This window comes from Canis lupus, chromosome 5 (genome assembly GCF_003254725.2).
Source record: "Canis lupus dingo isolate Sandy chromosome 5, ASM325472v2, whole genome shotgun sequence".
Classification (NCBI taxonomy): Eukaryota; Metazoa; Chordata; class Mammalia; order Carnivora; family Canidae; genus Canis; species Canis lupus.
The window spans coordinates 9,344,746-9,367,885 of record NC_064247.1 but is presented as its reverse complement, the minus strand read 5'-3'; the positions used below and the strand labels follow the sequence as shown (position 1 = coordinate 9,367,885).

At 41.7% G+C, this 23,140-nt stretch overlaps 1 protein-coding gene across 3 annotated transcripts in view; it reads left to right on the top strand.

The window, feature by feature from the left end:
• The first annotated feature begins 32 nt into the window (after positions 1-32).
• Positions 33-23,140, top strand: part of PKNOX2 (PBX/knotted 1 homeobox 2) — a 309,171-nt gene continuing 286,063 nt past the window's right edge. For all 3 annotated transcript variants that reach the window (XM_049109791.1, XM_049109793.1, XM_035715754.2), the window contains exon 1: positions 33-407. The gene's annotated coding sequence lies outside the window, so the exon portion shown is untranslated. The remainder of the gene's footprint in view (positions 408-23,140) is intronic.

The following is a 23,140-nucleotide window of genomic DNA, read 5'->3' as shown; positions in this document are numbered from 1 at the left end:
CCATCGGGTAAATCTGCAGCCACACCTCCAGGCAGCTGGAAGTGGTCCATGCTTTTAGGAGACTGCTCTTACCCAACCGCAAACTAAAACTCGCCATGATCTAGTTCCGAAGCTATGTAGGGCCGGTTAGTCCAAAACATCCATAAATCAGGCCAAGCAATGGAAATAGGGCCGAGGATGCATGCTCCACTGCTGAATCAGGAAGGGAAAAGAGACCACAATCAAAACCAAAACAATACCAAATTTGAGAACTGCAGTGCTTGAACCTTTGACCTCAGACAACTTTCGGAAATGTCATGAAGCAAACTATTCAGTCCTGGGACGCTGAATCTCTGATTTAGGGAATTCAGCTCCTGCGTCATAGCTTTGTGAGTAAAATAGAAGAAGATGACTGAATTCCATTGAATGTAAGTCTTAAATTTACTCTGCTTTCAAGGTTTCATTTGCAGTCATTTGTCTCAGCCCACTATTTCTCATGTGTTCAACAACTGAACCACTTGGCCCAGGGAGGAGCTCTGAGGTTAAGAAAGCCATTATTTTGATTAATTGATTTCCTTGGAATTGAGTGTTAAAGTGTAGCAAAGCACTGGTAGGGACTATGAAGACACAAAAAAATATGTGGCCCCTGCCCTCCTTAATAGGCTGTGGTTTGTTCCTGCCAACAGCATATGAAACAATTAGGAAACACTTTAAGGCAAGATATAACATGAGCCAAACTTAATTGCCCCCAGTAATAATCATACTTCATATTTACAGAGCCTTTTGTAGTTTTCAGAGCACTTCTTCACTTGCATTATTTGGGGGAAATAGAGTTTTGGCTGGAGTTAGCAGGGGTCCTCATGGTATAACTAGGACTAATGCGGGGCCCTGGCATAGAGGGAGGAGTGGAAAAGATGGAACAGAGATGGAAGGGAATCCAGGGGGAGAAAATAGTCTGAACAAAGGTATTAAGACAAGAATGAGCAATGAGTATCTAGGGGATAATGTTGGAGACTGGGCTAAGCCAGAGTAGAGGCAAATAATGAAAAATAAGACTGTCTAGACCACCTGGTCAGGACCAGCTCTGAGTTCTGAATGTTTTGGGGAGGAAGTGTTCAAAAGTTTGAGATTGGGAAAGTTAACCTTCTTACACTTCAAATGATCAAGCTGACTTTAGTGAAATCATAAATTAAGAAGCAGGCATGACTGAGAAGGCACTCCAAACCTCTTACATCTTCCTGAATGGATATAACATTTTAGGTTTCCTCTCACATCAAGGGACCCTCCCCGCAAGCCCCACCTTTCTCTCACCCCTTAACTGGGAGGAGGTATTAGTTTTCTGATTAAATAATGACATTCCATCCTCTCATGGAAATTGAAAGAAGTGCTGTCGCCACAGCGCTCCATCTTTTGCCATCTCTTAATCAGAGTTCACTCTAGAGAAGATTGATTACTTGACTATCCAATCTTTCTCTTTTTAAAAATTGTCTCCTCTGTCAAGTGTTATACACTGCCTCTCCACCTTGCTGCAAATCTCTGCTGTATATGTATTGCTAATACTGTACTTGTAGAATGTAGGCGTCGTCTGTGTACGCATATCATTCGTTTAATTACAATTTTCTTTTCTCCTAAGCAAACCAGAAAGCTCAAGCAAGAACAATACAAACCAGTGCCTAATTTCCTCTTTCTTTAATGTGCAAAATCATTTGTTATGCTGTCAGACAGAGGTTGGGTGGTATGTAGGAGTGATCTCAGAAGGCATGGAATTTTCTTGTTCAGGGATCCCTGGGTGGCTCAGCGGTTTAAGGCCTGCCTTGGGCTCAGGGCGTGACTCTGGAGCATCGGGCTCCCTGCATGGAGCCTGCTTCTCCCTCTGCCTGTATCTCTGCCTCTCTCTCTGTGTGTCTCTCATGAATAAATAAATAGAATCTTAAAAAAAAAAACTTTTTTTCTTGTTCATTTTGTAGTCAAAACTTTTTCTGCCAGAGAGTTCTGAATTTCTGTAATATACATGTTTTCATGTGTGATGATTTGAGCATTCCTATTGGTCTGAAAATATAAGTTACTTAAGTAATTGTTGGTTATTAGCTGAAACTCAAAAGCGACCGTTGTTCTATTCTGCTAATTGGGAAATGATAAACAAAAATTTCCCCCAGTGCAGTTTTCACTTGTTGAACTCAAGTTACTGGCTTTCCAAGGTCATCCAGAATTGCTACCATGATTTTCCAGATCATAATATTTACCTGATGCTATAGACCAGGGTCAGTAAACTATGGCCTGCGGGCCTAATCTGGCCTGCCATCTATTTTTTGTATGAACTGCAAGCTAAGAATGAATTTTACATTTCTATTTTTTATTTTATTTTAAAGATTTTACTTATTTATTCAAGAAAGGCACACACAGAGAGAGGCAGAGACATAGGCAGAGGACCCTGGGCACACTACCTGAGCTGAAGGCAGATACTCAACCACTGAGTCACCCAGGTGTCCCGAACTTTACATTTTTAAATGTAATGTTGGAGAAAAAAAAAACAAAAGAAAAATGTGAAAACTATATGAAATTCAAATCTTAGTGTCTATAAGTAAAGTTTTTTTTTTGGAATACAGGTGTGCTCACAGGTTGTCTATGGCTACTTTTACTTTATAACGCCAGCACTGAGCAGTTAATACAGAGTCTGTATGGCTCATAAGCCTAAAGTATCTACTGATGGGCCCTTAAGAAAAAGATTTGAGGGGTGCCTGGGTGGCTCAGATGGTTGGGCATCTGCCTTTGGCTCGGGGGTCCTGGGATCGAACCCCACATTGGGCTTCCTGCTGCATGAGGAATTTGTTTCTCCTTCTCCTTCTCCCTTTGCCTGTTGCTCCCCCTGCTTGTGCTCGGTCTCTATCACATAGGTAAATAAAATCTTACAAAAAAAAAAAGTTTTAAAAAATTTAAAAATAAATAAAAATAAATTTAAAAAAAAGTTTTGATCCTTAGTATCTTAGAGATCTCTAATGAATTGAGTCCCATGGAATGCTGGATTTGACACAGATTTTGAAAATCATGTTAATAAAAAACAAAAACCATTGATAAAGATAAGTTACTTCTTGTCTAAAATTACATAGTCTATGGACAGAGCTGGTACTAGAATCCTGGTTCCATTGGTCCAAGGTTTCTTTTATCCATGCTGTCTTTTCTCATGTAGAGCTTATCTTAGTTAGGACAAGATAGGTGTTGTATAGTCTGGAGGCAAGGAGAATTTATCAAATCTTTCCTAATTTTGATCCCATGTCTCATCCAGACAAATACAGTACACTGTATTTGGATACTGGGGCTTTCATTATTTCAGCCAATATGAGTTGCCTTATATTTTTCCTTTTTTTCCTCATTTCTCAAAAGATATGTGACTATGATGAAAAACTTTTTTACTTCTGTGCTCTTTTTCTCTTTTAAGAAAATCTTTTCTCCTTCAACAAAGGGATTCAGAGGTGGCTGAGTTTCTTTTCCAGTCTAAGTTTCTTTGGGGAGGCGAGGATGATTAGGAAGCCATGGGACACCCGATTATAACTCTGGAGTCCGTGGATGGGCCATGTATGCAGAGAGGGGAGGAAGAGTGTGAACAGACCCCCTGAATGTTAAGGCTTAGTGGGTATGTGCCTATGTAGGCTTTTCTGGGGAGAGAATCCATAGCTTTTTTCAGATTTTTAAGAGTCTGTGACCCCAAGAAGATTCAGAATTATATATACGAAAGAGATGTGTCTGTGGAAGAAAGCTGCTCAGATGTGTGTCAGGGGAGGCCGATCTGGGTTCTCAAGTCTGTGTGACCTCGGCTGATGATGAGGGGAGAACCCTCTACCCACTTACTTCAGCCCACCCAAGTTTTTTACCCTCTGCCACTCATAGAGGTGATAAAAATTCATCAGATTCGCATAATGGTTGAACTCCGATGGTGATGAAATCCCAGTATAATTCTCTGCAAAGAATGTTCTGATTAATAGAAACTGCAGAGGAACTAATTTTATGAAAATAGCAAGTGGGATTGTTTTAGCTGAAGCAAGTCAGGAGAGCGGGTGCTGAAGCCCCAGTGAAAGATGCAAACAGCCCCATTGTGCAGAGCTGACAGCTCCAATCTGGCCGTTTATTTATTAAACGTCTTTCTGCTGTAAATTATTGAGCCTGGATCCTGGGAGCTGACAGAGCTGACAGGATAAGACAATAGGATAGAAAGCAAACCTACACAGCTTCCTTCAGCATTATTGCAGCATTGTGTCTTATGAAAGCTTCTGCTTTCCCTGATTTGGGGAAGGGGGCGAGTTACCTCTTTGGTAGGACTCAGAAACGGATGAGACAAGTAACATGCTTTTGATTTCTGAATTGTTTGTCCATTCTTACGAGTCAAAATGTCCTTCAGAGAAAATTCAACCTGTTGGCTCAACAGCTGAGAGCCAGGCTTTTTTGTCTATTTTCTAGAAGGTCTGGTTTACTCAGGAAAAAGCCAAATGAAATGTTTTAGTATACTCAGTCACCAAAAGATTGGGTCCATTCGGCTTATTTGAGAGCTGGGAAGGTTTCTTATGCCAGAAGGAGTTTTTTTTTTTTTTATTATTAAAGATTTATTTATTCATGAGAGACAGAGAGGGAGAAGAGAGGCAGAGACATAGGCAGAGAGAGAAACAGGCTCCATGCCGGGAGCCCAATGCAACACTCCATCCTGGGACTCCAGGATCACACCCTGGGCTGAAGGCAGATGTTTAACCGCTGAGCCACCCAGGCATCCCTTGGAAGGAGTTCTAAAGTCTATTCCTTAAGCCGAAGGACAGGAAAAGGCTGGTTGGCAGAGAGGCACTTGAATTCGGATTATGCTAGTAATCATTTGAAAAGCTGGAGTTCTGGAAAATAGGAGAGTAGCTGGGCCAGGGGGCAAGAGGCTCCATCGCCTGGTCAGGCACAAGGCAAGTGATAATGGATCATTAGTATGGATGCCTAAGGGTAGGGCCATTCATTCCTATGTTCATTCATTTGACAAATATTTATACTGAGTATCGCTGGTTGCCTTGCACTGTTCCAGACTGTAGGGATAAAGAATTAACAATAAAAGTCCCTACTTTCATGGAACTTACATTCTAGTGGAGGAAGCCAGGTGATCAACAAATAACTATGTAAAATACCAGCTGCTTTCAAGTGCTGTGAAGAAGAAAAGCAGGATAAAGGAATAAAGAATCATGAGGGGCATGTAGATTGAGGAGTGCTATTTTATATAGGGTCATTAAGGAAGACCTCTCTGCAGAGGTGGTATCTTAACAGCAGCCCAAAGGAAGTGAGAGAGTGAAGAGCCAAGAGCCAGGCAGACAAAAGGCCCTTAGAGGAAAGGTCTGTAAGCATATTTCTAGAAGAATGAAAAGAGGCTGGTATGGCTAGAGTTGGAGAAGTGCACAGGGGGCCTTGTAAGGCTTGAGCTTTCCTCTGAGTGAAATAGGAAGCCATTTGGAAGATTTTTGAGCAGAGGAGTGACTTGTTTTGATTTGTCAAAATCAACGATGGAATGAGTCTACCAAATACCAGTTAGTGCAATCTGTGGTCAGAATGGGGCCTGCTTCCCATAATGCCAAGCCCTTAACTAGCTTTTGGTGATTCCTCCCCAGAATGTGGAGTGAGAAGGCTCATTTCATTTCTCCTCATCACGAGTGGGGGTGGGATTTCTTTGTTCTTTGTAAAATGGCATCCTCTCCTGGAGAGTGCCAAGGGTGATGATAAGGTGGAGTTTAATGTCCCTTTGTTCTCCTACCGACTGGAAGGAGGATATAAAGCTTCAGACAGCAGGAGGATCTGTTACCACTGTTGCCACTGGCCCTCGCCTCTGGGTCCAGGTGTTCTTTTCTGCAGAGCTGACGTAAAGCGACCAACCAGCAAAAGAAGGATTTTGTGAGTTCTCATATCCCCAATTCTTGGGAAAGGAGAGGCCAGCAGCCTGAGAGGCACACACCAGGCAGCTGCAGGAAGGATATATATGGCAAAACTCAGCTGGAGCCTCTACAGGAACATTTGGAGGGTGGGGGAAGGAAACTCACCATGCTTTATGGGAAAATGTGAGAGTATTAGAAGAACCATGGGGTTTCTGGATTAGCAGATGTCTTGAGGCATTGTTACAGCCCATGACAGGCCTGAGCCCTGTGCTTCCTTACAAGACGTGAAGTTCAGGGTGCTGGAGAAGCAGCGGAAAAATGCTCCCATTCAGCTGAGGTTACACCAGTGAGCACTCTGTCTGTTCCATTTTGGAACAGGGTCAAACTGAGGTTGTAGGTAGTGCAGCCACCATCCATGGGCTTTGAGTGAGAGGAGATGGCCGGAATGGAGGGATTTTAAAATATGGACACAATTCTTATTTGAGCTGCCAGCTACTCAAATTGAAAGGCTTTTTATAGGTTGGTACTGTGTTCTGTGATTGAAAGACCTAATACTTACAAAGGAGATCTAAGAGGTAAAGCAGGATTAGGAATATAATTCTCTCAGAAGCACACAAATGCCTAGGTATGGCCCAGCTTGAGAAGGTAGTCTCATAAATATTCCACATTTTTTATTGGCAAGGATCCCCGTCCATAAGGAGGACAAGAAGTCTTGAGGCTTCAGTTCTGGGATTTTCTGCCCCAGAACCCTGTTTTGCTAACCTTTGGGGGCATCATGCCAGACTATCCTCAATAGAAAATATTAACATGAGTTTGCTACACAAACTCAGAGGCCCTGAAGGCAGTGGATGTGATTTAAGTTAATCTAATAAATAAATGATGATAAATAGAATTGGTTCTTTGATTGCTTTGCCCATGTATTTCCCTAGTTGAGAAAAGAGAGTCAGGGAGCATGTAAGTGGGGGGACAAGGAGAAGAAAGGGAGGGAGTGACAAAGGGCAGGGAGCTTGACGAATGAAGACAGTGAAGCCAAATTTCTTAAGGAAAAAGAAAGCACTATTTGTAATTATTTAGGTGGTCCACGGTTGAGAAGGAAGGCCATTCCCTGAATTGGTCATTTCTCTGACCCCTCATTTCTGGAGATGATGGCCCATTTAGTAAACTCCAGATTCTCCCTGACTCTTTGATCATGTTTTGACCTACGGAATAAAGGCCTGATGCAATTCACTTCAAAAACTGAACACCTGCCATCGGTCAGGTAGTGTTTTAGAAATGGGAGGTACGGAGATGAGACATAGTCTTTTTTTTTTTTTTTCAAATGGTTCACATTCTACTATTTGAGACAAACAAGAAAAAACACTCTGCAATAAATTAGGCTGCATCACAGGGCAATCTGGGGTGCTTCCTGAGTACAGGGCAGGAAATAGAGGAGTCAGGGAAGGTTGACAGGTGAACAGGGTCTTTATGGATGACCAGAAATTAGCCACAGAGGATATGAGGGAAAGAGTTCTAGGCACAAGGAACAGCACATGCAAATATTTCGTGGTATGAGAGAGAATAACAACTAGGGGACAGGTGAGGAGTTTGGAGTATCTATGGTGTGGAATGTGCTGGGGATGAAGACATGGGGGTGGGTAAGAGCAGAAGATGAAGGGAGGGGTGGCCACTGGGATCTGTGTCATGAAGGACTAGTAACGTGATGAGGAATTTAGACATTATCCTGCAGGTTCTGATGAGCCACTGAGAGATTTCACAGGGAAGGTATTTGTATTTTGTGTATAGAAACAGTCTCTTCCACAAGTCTCTTACAGATACCTACCTAGTTATCTGGCCTGTGCTAGAACCTGTTCAGGGTTGGAGAGCTCTCAAGCTCCCAGAGCTACCCACTTGATTGGTGGACAGCTGTAAATCTTACAAAGGTCTTTCTTACATTGAGCCAAGCTCTGCCTCCTTGTAATTCGTACTCACTGTGTCTACACAGTGCCATTTGTAGCAACGTGTAAGAGGCCACTTTTAAAATATTTGAAGATACCAATGAAACCTTCCCTTAGTTTTTAGCTTTCCAAGTTAGGCCCACACAGAGTTCCCTTGTTCCTGATTTATTTCATCATATATAGATTCCTTCACCATCTGGATAAACTGCAGTGTGTTTGTTTGTTTGTTTGTTTGTTTGTTTTTAGGCTGGGCTTGAACTGTGGCTTTTTAGAGCATCTTTTAGAATCTGGTGCTAGAATTTCTCATAATATGTCACATAAGCTTGGAGTACAGTGAGACTATTACTGCTTCTTTTGAGCTGGACACTCCACGACTGTCAGGGACTTGTGTCTTTCGATTGTTACTGGTCACATCTCACTATTCACTTTTAAAGCTTATGATTAACTGAAGCTTCTAACTCTTCTGCACATTTATTACTGCCAAGTGAAATCTCCACCCTACTCGGTATGTGCAATTTATTTTTGAAATCTAAATATAGGACTTTACATTTACTTCAATTTTATCTTGTTAGTTTTCCAGACTACTGGATTCCAGTCTATTACATTTATTGTTAAAGTCTTGATTCTTTTCTATATGATATTAGTGGGTCTCTGTGCACATTTGATAAACATTCTTTTTGTATGTTAATTCAGATCATTATTAAAAATGTTGGATAAAACCTGGCAGCATTGGAAACCTCCTTCTTGTCTGGGTATGTGTTCAGACAGCTTCAGTTTTGCCTAATGACCCATTTTACAACATTATTCAAAATGATAACTTTGAAGATATATGCATTTGCCATTGACTCCCATTGAAATCAAATGTTTACTGTTGACCCCCTCTCTGCTAGGTTCTGTGTTAGGTGCCAAGGATGCAAAAATGATCAAGACATGGTTCTTGTCTTAAGGAGCTCACAATTTAGCAAAGGTGATAATCACATATACTTTGGCTCCAAATTAATGTGTATATAATTAAATATGCATTACCTCTCATTTCTATTAGAGGTACATATGTTTTTCAATGTACTGTATAATAGGTAACATGTATATTACATCATTAACAGTGTAAGCAAAGTTTACAGAGGACCTGGAGCAAGAGGAGATTACTTCTTCATGGGGGAAAAAGGAGAAAGGAAATCTTCACCAAAGAAGTGACCTTAACGGGCCTTGAAAGATAAGCGAGATTTTGGTGAGATAAGTAGAGCATGGAGATAGGAGCTGTTTCCAGTGAAGAAACGAGATAAGCCAACCGTAGAGGAATGAAGAGGAATGAATCTCTTTGGAATGGTTCAGGAAGAGCAAATATCCTAATGTGATTGGAGTGCCAGGTTTAGGGACAGGAGTGACAGGAAATGAGGCAAGGGAGTGTGAAGGGTCTCAACTACCATGTTAAAGACTTGGAGCTTTAGTCTATAGCCAACTCAGAAGTCTTTAAGAAAGAGAATCAGTGACATGATCTGATTTATCAACTTCATAACTCTACTGTACAGGGAAATAAATTCATTTGGGCAAAACTCACCCTTGGTGAACCTGTGTTGGCCCTAGTAGTAAGTAGTAACTGACTGTAAGCATCCGTTTAATAAGCACCTCAATCTTTCTGTGTATATGTTTTGTTCCTACTTCTTTAGCTTCTATGCATTTCCTGACTGCTGCCTTGACCTTTGGCCTCTTGCCTTTTTTTCTCCTTAGGCATTTGTGTTCTGCATTCTGTTGGTCTATTTGTTCAGCCACAGCCTGCTCTGACCTTTACTACTTAACGTGTCCTGTGGCTGTGGCTTCTGAGCCCCAGCAGTTCTCTGACCCTCAGAGCTGGCCTTGCCTTCATTTTGGATTGCTCATCTGCTTTCATTTCCCTGTGGGCCCAGTGACCTCTGTGTGTTCTGTTCCGTCTTGGTCCAACCTGGTCTCATCCTTTGTGCTACCTTTGTTCTTCTATTCTAGCTCCCGGACCTGCAAATTGTATCTGTTTGTTCACTGTGGTTTCCATTCTGGTGATAAAATGTAATCTTTCCTTTCTGGAAGCTATATGGTACCATTGAAGAGACAGGACTAACATACAAGAAACTGTATTACTTACAGTTGTTTGACTAATTGGATGTATGAACTAGAGGTGTGTGAGTTTAGAGAAAAGATAGAACTGGGAAATTCAAGAACTTTGGGAGGAATGGTCCCTTCTAGTCACCTCCTTTCTTTAAACAGGTTTAGATACTTGAGACACGAGCCTTTCTTTGGAAGGAGGGGAAATTAGGGCGAAACTTCCTCTGGACTTCCCTGTGATTGGCTTGAAGACTGCCTATCTCAGAGGAGCTACCTTGTCTGTGCCATCTAGTGGTAGTTGCCACCAGAAGCCTTACCCGCCTCAAGGAGAGAGCAATTTAACGCCATTTCCAACTTAAGCACCATATCTACGGGGCGTGAAATTAGTTCCAGCAAGCAGCAAATTTGCTGCTAATAAAAATATTTAGCGATTCACTTGTCTTTAAATCAGCAGCAGAATATTCTTTTACTTGCATCAATGCTTGTTTCTTCCAATTCTAATATTTGATAATCAAGCTCACGTTGTTTAGCTAAAGCTGTGATATAGCAAGTTCTTCCGCTCTGCAAAAATTTGGGTTTCCTAGGAAGGAATTTTTATCTTCCTCTTTTGGTCAGAAATAGGCCTCGATGTTCTTTGGATCATGGAGATGGAACACTTTCACTGGGCTGGGGGTCTAGGAAATAAGTTTTCATTTTCTTCTCTGTGCCAGTATCAGCCCCCGACTCGTTGCATGTGGAGAATCTGGGGCGCTAAGAGAGGATGCGATTTCCATCTCATGTTTAGACACAGCTTTACTCTGTCTCGGTGCCAAACGCATTTTAATTTCTTTTCTGTCTCTTTTAGCCTCTATCTACTTCAGAGTGAGGGTAATCTCAATAGTGAAGAGATGCTGTAAGATATTAAAACTTTTTTCATTTATTCAACAAATATTAACTGGGCACCTACTATATCCATTCCTTGTTCTAGGTCCTTCTTTGGATCGGAACTCTTCCAAGAAGCCTCTGTGATAGCTAGGTGAGAGGCTGACCTGGCAGGTGACACCTCTTCACCAGGTCACTGGGACAGTGGATCTCATAGACTCCCCTATTTTTCTTTTCCTTATGGAGTTCCTAGAAGAAACAAACAGCAGCAGGCATTCTGTCTCTCAGCACTCAGTTGGCCTAAGGGTCTAAACAGATCATTTCAAAGTCCAAATAATTTAAAGAGAGTAGAGGTGCTCTGGGGACTCTGTGTTCTGCCCCAGAGGAGCCCTGGATGGATCATCTTTCTTTAGCTCCTGGTAGAAAGCAGTTTTGATCATCCTACAGGAAATCAAGATGTGAACAGCTTCAGACATACACAACTATATTCTTCTCAGAAATCAGCCAACAATGAGATACTGATGAAAGCAGGCCTTCTTGCTTAAGAGAAGGACCCAAGAAGACCTGGTAAAGGGGAGTTAGAATCAAAGACTAAGTAAACCAGCTAGCTAACACTAACTTCAGTGTTGGAGCACTGGAGGGGTAGATCAAAGAAAGGAAATGAGAGCAGGGAATGACACTTGGCAGTGACCAAGGAACTAAACATAGAGACTTGGGAAGGGGAGAAGCCCTCTGTGGATAGCCGTTAGAGGTGCACGGGTTTGGGGATCAGAGCTTTGGGGTTCTGTCCTTGGCCTTTTTTCTCAGGTACCTGACTGATAAAACTCCTTCTCCCCCTTGATGTCAGAGGGAGAACAGATGAATTTTACTCCCTGTCCCAGATCCTCTTACTACAGCATGAGAAGATTGAGCTGATGACTCTTGTAAAGGACTGAGAGACATTTCCCAAAGGGATTCTATGATGAAAGCCTGAATTTCTGGAGAGCACAACAGCATGATGCATTTAAGTTAGACAAAGCAAGGTTTTTCTAATGGAAAGGGAGATAAGACCAGATTAAGTGAAACCACTTGCCCTGAATAAGATTTGTAACCCCCCTCATGCTCAAATCTCAAAATCCCAAATATCTGTTACTTAGTGAGGGTCAACTGAAGGTCCTAGTGTTTGAAATCATGATGATTATATCTTAGCTACAGAGTGAACAGGAATCATCAGATGTGAATTATTGGGGAAATACAAAAAATGATTAGAAGAATAAGCTCTATCTAAGAAGTACTTAAACAACAACCAGAATCACAATCGAGGGGGGAGAACCCCTAAATAATTTAGTAATTAAAACAGAAATAAATAAGTTCTCCAATTCTGAACCTTTCTCCTCTGTCAGTATGCAATCGAGAAAGACTTCCCGATGGTGCGAGTGCAGGACAAACAGGTGACTCAGAGGATGTGGAATGAATGTTGGTCAGGGCAGCTAGGATGGAGCAGAGCATAAGGCCCCTGGGGCAGCGGGGGACATAAGGAGCCAGATGACAGGGCCAGGAGAAGAACTGGAGAGGAAGGAGGGAGCTGGAAGATGGGAGGCCCAGAGTCCTCTGTGAACCCCTTGACCTAAAGGCAGAGCTGACAGAGGCTGGGGAGAGGAATGCTGTGTCGAGCAGGGATGCTTCTTTCTCTGCAGGGTATCCTGGTCCCTTGGGGACCTCCTAGCTGCTTCTGATCTCAGCGTCCTTCAGGTAAGCTGTGTGCTCCTCCATTTTCCATTGCAATAGCCTTGCCTCTGCCAGTTACCACAGGCAGGAGGTCTCAAGCCTACAGCCCTCTTGCTGTCAGGAGCCAGAGCTGGGTCAAAGGTCAAGCCAGTTCTGAGGATGGATTAATGATGCTTAAAAGTGTCTAATCCCCATCTGTTGCTTGGGCATTTTTCATAATAGCATCAATCATAGGCCAGTCAGTAGGTTTCCCTGAGTTCTTGAATTAATGCACATACAGGGGAGAAACTTAGTGTTTCTGCCAAGTCCTGATGAACACAACCCTAGGAGGTTGATAATTCCAAACCTAGGCTGAGCAGAGCATATGATCAGGGATTAATAGTCAAAAGGCCTTGATAGATAGAGTGAATAATGCTCAGAGGCATTCAATCACTCTGTAATCTCAGAAAGAGGGGCATAGCTAACTTGTTGGTTCACAAAACAGACTGGCCATCTGCAGAATTTCTAAGGGATTAGGTTGCTGATCTCATTCAAAGTAGTTATTTCAGAGGTCATACATCAAATACTTGACTTCTCTCTGAGGAAATCTTAACCACCTTCCTAGCACTTAAGATTTGGATTGTTGAATTCAAGACTGAGTCCTGTGTATTAAGGGGACAAGATATGTATGGTGCAGAGCTGTCAAAAAAAAAACACCTTTGCTAGGAAACACCCACGTTCCAGAATTGGGAGGTCTTTGGAAAAGTGTCAAATGAGAAATGGAAATGATCATGGAGCTCCTAAAGGCACAGCATCCTGATAAGAATAGACACTCATGTTAAAACTGCCCGTATTTAAATCCTTTCTTTACCCGTACTGGCTGTGTGACTTTGAGTAACCCACTTAACCCCTCTGTGATTTTGTTTCCTCAATGGAAAGCCAGAAAAAAAGGTACCGACCTCAAAGATTTGTTTAACATAATAAATGTTAGATATTTAAACCTTTAGCAATTGATTACAACATGACAAATGTTTGTAAAGCCCTTCAAAATGAGACATTCTATTTATATGAGCTCTCTCTGCTTAATGTAACTAGAAAACTTCAGAAAACCATACCAATTGGATTCAAATTTATGTTATTTAAGCTTGGGTTGGCCTGTGCAGCTGCTGAGCAATCCTCCTACACACTTCTTGTTGACTGCCTAGTCAAATCGCTTCAGTAGTTGTTCTAAAGCATGGTTTTTCAATCCTGGTACAATTAACATTCGGGACAGCCTAATTCTTTGTTGTGGGGAGCTGGCCCGTGTATAGCAGGATGTTTAGCAGCATCCTGACCTCTGCAAAATGCCACTAGATGCCAGCAGCACCTCCTCCCCCACTGTGACAGCAAAAAAAAAAAAAAAAAAAAAAAGTCTCCAGATGTTGCCAAAGGTCTACTAGAGGAGGGAATGGGAGAGGGTGGCCAAAGCTTTTCCAGCTCCTTCCAGCATGCAACCCCACCTACAGATACCTACTTTCATTTGATGGTTTATGCCTCCCTGTTTTCTTAGAAAGAGATCATCCAATCTAGGGTTTTTCAATGTCTCTTTCTTCCCTTTCAAATTTTATCTGGATATCCCCTCCCCCATCCTTTTCCCTTCTCCTTTGGTCTGAACTTGTCTCTTTTTCACAACGAGTTGTTGCATTTATGTCCTTTTTAGAAGTCTGTCCAGGTACACTGGTGCTCACTGCCATCAGCCAATGTTCTCGGCTCCTTTAGCCATTGTCACTGCCTGGCCTCCCCCTCAGTCTAGACGCCGGCTCCATGACTTCTTTTTATCATTAAACACCTTTAAATACTTAGCTGTCCTCACAAAGCTAGCTACCAGCCTTTTTTTTTTTTTTTCCATTTAAATCATCACGTTTCTCTGAAAAAGCAACAACTAATATTTGTGGAGCCCTTATAGTGTGTGAGGCACTGTCTGATAGATTCCATTCCCCAGCCCACACATCACCTTTCATGCCCGGCACCTGGCTGTACCCCTTCCACTCCAGGGCACTGACTTTCCTAATGATCACCTAATTGCCAGACCTAATGGCCTTTCCTTGGTCTTCACTTCTTTACTTCTGTCTCTGAACACTGTTGATCATCCCTTGGTTAACTGTTTCCTCCCTTGGATTAATTTCCCCGGGCGTTGGTTTGATTAGCTGAATATCAGCGGAATTAATTTAAGTGATTTCTGAAACCCAGAATCTCACACATTTGAGATGCTCCCAGCTTCTGTTTGCCAGAGAGCTGCAAGCAGAATGCTGTACCTCTAGAAACCACACAGGCACACTATAGGGGGTGCAGCCGAAGGGACCCCACCACCCAGAACACAGCAGAGGCCACCTCTGGCTTCCTCCCAAGCAGCTGACTTTGTCCAACTTTGCTGTTTCCCCAGACACTGCCATTATTGTAACCCAGGCTTAAACCTGTGGGATGATTTTGTTTGTTTCTTGTTGGTAGGCTTCCCTTCCCTTGCTCTCCACATTTACTGTGTCCTCAGGCCAGCTTCCACACCTCCGAGACCCATCCCCACCAGCCACCAGTGTAACTCAGGGCCTGATGACCTTTCTGAAATTAAAGGTCTCTTCCGGTATCTAGTCTGTATTTTCTAAACAGCATTATGCTTCTAATGCTTCATTCCACCTCCCCAACTTTGCCAACATCATTGCCTTCTTCCTCTGGCAGATGTTAATTTAACTCTCTAACACATTCCAACACAAAAATACCCACTTCTCCCTCGAGGCTCCTAATTTAGTTACTAGATAATTTTTGGTTAAACTGGCATTCAGTATTTATAGTATTGTGACTGTGGAAATATTGTAGCTAAGCCCTGTCATGTACTATGATTACGTTTCCTTTCTGGTATGTATTATTATTATTTTTAAGTTAATACTGGTGTTTTAAAAACTTGCCTAGTTTTATATGTGCCTATCACCAACTCTGCCCCAAATTTTCTAGAACTATAAATTCCCTCCAGTCTGGCCATGGGTATCAGACCGTTTATCAGTTCCATAGTGGTTCACTTTTATTTTATTTTTCCTGAGATATGCCACCCAAATCATTTCTCTTCCTGCTCCAATCTGGACAGGTTGGTCTTAAGGCCCATGGCACCTTGCATCAACACTTTGGGAATTCCTTTTGTTCCTCGCCTGTGTGAGTTCTGAATTCCTGGGTCTCATGTCTTCCTCTTTGCTAGTTTACTGCCTAATGATACTTGTTTCTTCTCTAAGCCTTCATAGAAAGGATTTACAGGAAAAATGTTTTAGTATTTGCATTTTTCAAATGTTTTTGTCAACTCTGATTCCTAATTTGTCAAGGTATGGAAATGTTAGTTAAAAGTCACTTTTCCTCCAAATTTGTGTATTTTATTATTTTTTAAGTAGAGCCCACACCCAATGTGGGGCTTGAGCTCAAGACCCTGAGACCCTGAGGACAAGAGTCACACATTCTACAGACTCAGCCAGCCAAGCACCCCTTAAAAATTTAAAGACGTTGTGCTACCACCTCCTTTATATCTAGGTCTGTTTTTAAAAAGTCTAATGCCATTCTGATTCCTATTCCTTTATCTGCAACCTTTTTTCCTCCCTGGAAGTTTTAAGGAATCAATCTTGCTTCCTTCTTTCCTTCCTTTCCTCTCTCTCTCTCTCTCTCTCTCTCTCTCTCTCTCTCCTCCTTCCTCCCATCCTCCTTCCTTCTCTCTCCTTAATATATAAGCTTTATTGAGCTATAATTCATATATAATTCACTCATTTATAAAGTGTACCATCTATGGTTTTTAGTATATTTACAGAGTTTTGCAACCATTATAACAATCAATTTTAGGATATTTGATTATCCCCCAAAGAAACTGACCTTGTACCCATTAGCAGTCTAAACTCTCCTCTCCTCAAACCACCTCCACTACAGCCCTAGGCCACCTCCAGTCTGTATCTGTCTCTGTGGAGTTGCCTCTTCTGGACGTTTCATAGAAATAGAATCACACACTATGTGGTCTTTTGTGACTGGCTTCTTTTACTTATCAAAACATTGTCAGGGTTCCTTCGTGTTGTAGCGTGTCTCAGTACTCATTCCTTCGTATTGCCAAATAATATCCTGCTGTATGAATATACTGCATTTTGTTTATCCTTAAGGAAGTTGATGGATATTTGGGTTGTTTACACTTTTTTGGCTATTTGAATAATGCTTCTGAGAATAGGGTTTAGTTTTTACCCATGATCTTCCATAATTTTGCAGTAACAATACTTGGTGCCACTTTGTCATTTGTAGTGCTGGGTACCCACCAACCTTGTCAGCCTGGGAACCTGGGGGTTCTGGTTTGATGAAAGGCTCTAATATTATTTCTTTGGTGATTCCTCCCCATCAACTCTCTGTTGTCTCTCCTTCTGGAATTCCTATTAGTTAGATTGTGGACCTTCTAGATTTTACCCCTTTTCTTCTTCTATTTTCCATTTTGTTTTCTGTTTCATTCTATTTTTGGTGAGAGCTTCCCGGCCCTCTTCCAGCTTTTCTGTTTAGTGTTTTATTTGGGATATTGTATTTCAATGTGAAAAAGCTCTTTCCCACTCCCTATTCTCTTCCACAGCATCTTCTTGTTTTTAATGAGTACAGTGTCATCCCTTGATTCTCTTAAGTTTTAATTATATTTTTGAAGTTTCCTTTTCTTCAATGCTTATTTCCTTAAAATTCCTTTATTTTGATTGTTCAGTATTTTGTGTTAGAGATTTCACCAAAAATTTCAGTAATTATTGCCTGGCATTATATTTAAAAATGATGCCCTAAAACTCAGGTAGAGTGTGTTGTGTTGGGGGTATTTAGTCTTGGTGACTAGTGGGGCCTTATAGCTGAGTGATTAGGCAGGAATCAGGCCATTCACCTGGGGGCCCCCAAATCTCAGTGTTGATTAGGCTTATCTCTTAAGCTGGTAAGTTTCCCAAGAAACAAATTCTCTAGTCTTCCACCTGAGGAGGTGAGTATGAGCCTGGCTGCTGGCATTCCAGGAGCCTAGCAAGGGAAGGCGATCGCGGGATTTCACCATTCAGTGTCTCATCTTTCCCTTAATTCCTCTGGTTTCAGAATGGTACCTCATTGTTTAGCTGTGACTATTGTCCTTCATGTGGACCTCCTCCAGGTCAGCCTCTCCAGGGATGTCCTGTCATTGCTGGGGGAGGGGAAGAGGGTGCGGGTGTTGGACAGCTAACCCACTGCCCATTTCCAGCCTCTGCCAGGTCTAAAGAGGCGCCAGGTGCTTCCAATTCCAAGTTGGATTTTGTGACACGTCCTGTCTATTATCATCTTCTCTTCCACAGTCCTTGTCTTTGTGGATTCATGTCGTTTTTATTCATGCCGTCATTTTCATTGCATTTTATGAGGGAGTACAGATAAAAAGCATGCTTAATCCACCACGTTTAACCAGAGTCCTAATTGCTTTTGATTGAGCTATTCTATCAGGCTCATGCTCATCCGTTTTAAGTTTGTTTCTACTTTGACCCAATCTATACGTTTCTGCCAGATTAATCTTTCTAAAGCATGTCTCTGATTATATAATTCCTCAGTTAAAAATCCTTCCCTGCTTCCTCATTTTACTGCAGAATCCTAATGCTAGAAAAAACTTCACAAGTTCCCTGCTCCCTACCTGATGCACAAGTCTTCTGTCCACAGTGATGGGTCACTGGGCCTCTGCCCAGAGCTTCTCTGGTGAAGAGGTACTTACTCTTCCCCAGGTAATCTGTCCTATGATGGCATAGGTCTGTTTTTAGAAAGTCCTTCTTTATCTATAGAGAACTGAAATCCCACTCCTGAAATTTTAAGTTATTGACCCAAATTCTGACCTGTGGATCCTCAAATTAAAAGCCTAATCTCAGGCAGCCCAGGTGGCTCAGTGGTTTAGTGCCGCCTTGGGCCCAGGGCCTGATCCTGGAGACCCGGGATCGAGTCCCACGTCAGGCTCCCTGCATGGAGCCTGCTTCTCCCTCTGCCTGTGTCTCTGCCTCTCTCTCTCTCTCTCTCTCTCTCTCTCTCACTCTCTGTGTCTCTCATGAATAAATAAATAAAATCTTTTTTTAAAAAAAAGCCTAATCTCTCTTGCCCATGATGGGTTTTGTTTATATGTAATTAAATTATTGCTACCATGTGTCCCCAGATCTTCTCTTACTCTAGTTAAAAATCCCTAACTCCAAAAAAAAAAAAAAAAAATCCCTGACTCCTTCAACCATTTCTTATGACATCACCTATTGAACAATATCCCAAATGCTAAACTCCTGTACTGAGTACCTTCTGTGGACCTGACTCTGACTCCCTATTGTGATGTCATCTCTCATCTCCTACTTTGGCCACACCCCCTGGGCACACTACTTGTCTTTTCTCTTCTCACCTCCTGTTCTTTACCTGGGATACCCTTCTCTTTTTGTTAAAGTCACTTCCATTCAAAGATTAGTGCTGATACACACCAAACTGTTGGGGGATGGAATGAGATGGGTAAAAGGGGAATCTTGATTTCTTATTTCATGTAGTTTTTTTAAAAGCAGTAGGAATATTAATCATGTTTTTAAAATGTTAGTGTATTAAATGCATTATTACATTGTATTCAAATATATTAAATACATTAAAATTAATTTTCAAAGTATATTAAATCCTATCCATTATTTGCAAGCTGTTTCAAAAGTTATGTCTCTCAGGAAATCTTTGAATCTTCCTTCTAATATGACTTTCTCTGAACAATCTGAGCATTTGGGGGTAACTTATTTATTGCACTTACCATGTTAAACACTACATCATCAATATTGGTGTGCAAGCCTTACCTTTATACCAAACTGTAAGCTCTTAGACACCAAGGAATGCATCTTACTCATTTTGGAAGTCTTTGCTTTCCAAACATACTTACATGCTACATAGTAGGAGCTCAGTACGTTTTATGGAAAGGGTAGATTGGTGAATTCACAGTGTAATTTACTTATGCTCCTTTAAACACAGTTCTCTATTTTTCTTTGAAGAGAGAGAACTCTGGGCATTTTAGCCTCTGAGTGGCTCTCCTGAACATTCCACAGCCTCTTCCCAGGGCACGCACTTTCCAAGACAAACACAATTGCCTCAGTTTTGCTCTCTTTGGGGCCTCATCCACTTCAGTGTCTGTGTGTGTGAAGCTAACCGAAAGACCCATGTAGACCCTAAAAAAGGGCAAAGGACTCTGGAGACAGAGGAGAGGGGTATAGAGAGGAGATTGCCTGGGTCAAGGCCCAAAGAAGGGAACAGGTTTTTGTTACAGAAAAATATCAAGCAAGAGAGTCAGAGGAGGGGAGAGGCAGGCAAGCTGGGGAGTAGAAGGCAGAGCAAGATGCCCAAGTCAATGTGGCATCTGACTCAGAGGCAGACGAAGCTGCTCCCCCAGCTGTAAGTACCCCCCTCCCCATAGGTGCCATAAAGATCTCTTGCTCCATCTGGTGCTGGAGTGAATGGAAAGAATAGAATCTATATCTCTGTCAGATCTTGGGCTGAGCTGTGCCTGAGGTGGAAACACATTCTCTGTCTCTGTCTGTCTTTCCCTCTCTCCTCACCCTCTCTTTCTCTCACAGACATACACACACACACGCACACCCCAACATATATACCACACTCCTTTACGCCCACCCTTGCTGGATGGGATGTATCTCTCATAACTCCTTGCAGTAAGAGTGGACCTGGGCCAAGGGAGTTCCTGGCTTCCTGATTCTTCAGGTCAACCCTAGTTACAAGGGTCAGAAAACATAAGTCCTTACCCATTTTACCTCCCTTGCTTTTTCTTTTTTTCTTTTCTTTTTCTTTTTTTTTCTCCCTTGCTTTTTCTGAGTCCATTCCTTGCCCACCCTGCCGGCCGAAGATTAACTGGTGTTTAGTTAACAGAGAAATGTGAACAAGGGAAGAGGCAGTATGCATACCATCCACAGACAGATGGTATGTTTTCAATTTTTTGTTTTACATTATGGGCTTTGGGTGCATGTAATTGAGTGACATGGTGTGCTGTCATCACCAGTCCTGTGAGACCTCACATTGACTCATGGAATTCTTAGTTTCCCTTTCTGTTCCCTATCCCCGTTTCTCTTCCATTTTCCACAGTAAATGCTCCCACTCTTGATTATTTCATGTATTCCTTAGATAGGGCTCTCTGGAAGGAGGCACATTCTGAAATGGAGACTTGTGTGCAGGTTCATTCAGGAGTGTTTTCTGGAGACACACACAGAAGGGATTGAGGACGTAGGATGGGACGGAAAGTGAAGCTGATCCCCACTGTGCTTACAACCAGGGGCTCACCTGAGACTATGGAAGCTCTGAACCTGGGAGGACCCTTTAGAGTTTTCCAAACACAGCAGGACAGACCAAGCCTTGAAAAATTTATTTTAATTTAATTTTTTTTTAATTTAAGCAGTCTCTATACCCTGCGTGGAGCCCAGCATGGGGCTTGGGCTCATGACTGAGATAAAGACCTGAGCTGAGATCAAGAATCAGATGCTCAACCTCCTGAGCCACCCAAGTGCTCCTAGAGGGACCAAGCCTTTTATTCTTGCATCAGCCAGCCACTGACCACTTCCCTAATGCCCTAATATGGGCATAGCCTTCGGTGGGGCAGTTCCACTGAGGGATGCAACCTTGAGCCTCAGCACTAATGATCCCTGCAGCTGGGGGGTGGGTGCATTGGCCCTAAAGAGGGCTATGGGTGGCGCACCCCAATATCCACTGTTATCTATATGCTTCTAATCCACCTTCTGTAAGTTTATCCACCTGTATATATATCCTTGAACCATATGTTGTATTGCTCTGTGTCTTTTAAAACCATACATAAATTTTATTGTGCTATAAATCCATCCTTCCCCCAACCCCCCATCCCAATTCTGTTTTGGAGACTATCCATGTTGCTTTAAGTGGATCTATTTCATTCCTTCTTACTTACCATTGCGTTTGGTCATTTGTAGTTACCATAATCTACCCTTCAGTTCCCTTGGTGGTGGAGACCCCTGTTGCCATCAGTGCTTTGTTTCCTCCAGCAGCAAGATGATGGACATTCTGTGTGAGATTTTTTCCAGGGTGTGTGTACCCACAGTATAGGCTCCGTGCATTCTTTACTTCCATAAGCCCTACCAAACTGTTCTCTAAGAGAGCCAGACCAGTGTTCACATTTATCAGCCCTCCTGTTTCTCCACATTCTTGTCAGTACTTGATATTATCAGACTTTCTAATTTTTGCTAATTTACTATACGTAGAGCGGCATCTTATTTTTCTTTTGGGTTTTTCATATTATTTGTGAAATTAAGTCTCACCTCAAAGACTTGTTAGCCCTTAGGATTTCCATCTACTTACCTACTTCGTTCATTTTTCTATTGTTTCTTCTTTTTTTTTCTTACTAATTTATTGGGATTCCCCTAGCATTTAGTCGTACAAATGTCTTCTTCTAGGCACTACCCATTTTTGTGTTAACTCAGTTGATGGTACACTTCACTGAACAGAAATCTTTCGATATAAAATCCATCCAATTTCCTCCTTATGATGTTGCTTTTGAATCTCGTTTACAAAATTTCTTCCCACTTGAAGATCACAATGTATGATCATGTATATTCCCTTATTTCTGATTTTACCTTTCACATTTAGGGATTCAATCTATATACAGTTTATTTTCTTATTCAAGCAATGAGACAGAAATTCCTATTTATTTTACCATTTGTGAAATAAGTCATATTTTTACCCTTTGATTTATGACCCCAGATCCATCACATGCAAGTTTCCAGGCACACGTAAGCCTTCTTCTGGACCTATCTTCCATTCTACTGGCCTGTTTCTCTCTGTACCAGTACCACACTGTTTTAATAATGCTGGCTTTGGAATATTTCTCACTTTCTAGTGTTAAGTATTTCTCTTTTGCTTTTTTTAAGTTTTTATTATTTTTAAAGAGGTTTTGCTCATTTATTTGAGAGAAAGTGTGCACACAAGTAGGGGAAGTGGCAGAGGGAGAGGGAGAAGCAGGTTCCCGGGACCCCTGGATCATGACCTGAGCAGAAGGCAGATGCTTACCTGACTGAGCCACTCAGGTGCCCTTTGTTTGCTTTTTTTTTTTTTTTTTTTTTTTCTTTTAAAGCCATCTAGCATTAGTGGGCCTTTATTCTTCCTCATACACTTTAGAATATTTGACAGATGTTCTTTCACCCCTGTCTCCCAGCCAAATCTATTGAGATTTTGATTGGAGTAGATTCAGTTTGCAGGTTAATTTAGGGAGCACTGACATTATATAGAGTTAATTCATCCTTTCCAGAGTATTGATAGATTCCTTTGTTTATTCAGGTCTTTTATGTTCTTCAAAAATGGTTAAAAATTTTTCCCCAAGTCTTTTATATTACTTTTTAAAATTACTCCTCAGATACTTAATTTTTTGTGAAAGTTATCCTACTGTCCACTGAATATTTAATTTGTTTTTACTTATAAAAAGGAATTGTGAAAAAAAAATAAAAAAGAATTGTGTTTTATTCTCTATTGGTCAGACAGTTGATAATTCATGTGCTAAGTGGGTAAAATATTTTTTAAAAAAACCTAAAAAGGGGGGGAGAAACCCTATCAAACAATATTAGAGCAGCCTCCTACATTTTGGTGTCAAATCCTGATTCTGAAAATGCTGCTGCAGTCCAGGAACTACTAGTATCTAACTTCTAGTAAGATGTCACTAATTTGTATTTG